The sequence below is a fragment of the Etheostoma cragini genome, chromosome 15, assembly GCF_013103735.1.
Source record: "Etheostoma cragini isolate CJK2018 chromosome 15, CSU_Ecrag_1.0, whole genome shotgun sequence".
Lineage (NCBI taxonomy): Eukaryota > Metazoa > Chordata > Actinopteri > Perciformes > Percidae > Etheostoma > Etheostoma cragini.
The window spans coordinates 21,835,797-21,836,554 of NC_048421.1; the positions used below are offsets into that span (position 1 = coordinate 21,835,797).

Below are 758 nucleotides of genomic sequence, written 5' to 3' on the forward strand. Positions count from 1 at the left end.
GGGGGGGGGGTAGTCATGTAATTTCGGGTAGGGGTGGGGGTAATTTAACCTCTCCAGGTGTTTTACTTTTACAATATAGAAGGGGGCGCGCGGGAAGGGGGGGTGTTAACCTACTGATGTTATTCTCCAAACTACCTAAAAACGTTCAGGAAAGTGTATATTTTATGGATTTTTACATTGTTTATGTTATTCTGTTTTGTCAAGTAATTACGCATACTACCTATGAGAAATGTTCAATAAAATGTAAAGTAGTCTATGTATTGGGAGAGATTCTTCTTGGTGGGGGGTGTTTGGTTGATACATTCTTAGTTAAAATCCTTATTGAACAGGAATATTTTTGATAGAAGAAGAAGCAGTTTTGTTTTATGATTTAATGGCCTACTAACATCCGCGCGTAATGAATCCAAAACATCTTGCCCTTCTTAGTTGAACCACGCGCGCACGTATTTACGGATTGCGAGGCGAGAAAAGACCGGGGCCGAGGCCGTGATTGCGCACGCGGTTGTCCGGAGGGGAAGTGACAAGGGGCGCGAGCTACTGCTGTTTGCTGGGGTGACCTAATTGATGACCAGACCGAGGGAGAGAAAGTTGACCTGTCCTCGAGCCGACCAGCCAGACACGTCACACACACACACACACACTTTATCCAGACAAAGTGGACAATGTCCTTGCGACCCTTTGAACTCTGCTTGTCCCCTGCGTGACCGGCCCGCGGGTTCCATCACTCGGCAGCGGGGACTTGGGTTTCAGTGATGCAC

General features: G+C 47.1%; 1 protein-coding gene across 1 annotated transcript in view; it reads left to right on the forward strand.

Moving 5' to 3' along the window:
• Positions 1 to 758, forward strand: part of hoxb3a (homeobox B3a) — an 86,558-nt gene that overhangs the window by 13,811 nt on the left and 71,989 nt on the right. The window lies entirely within an intron of this gene.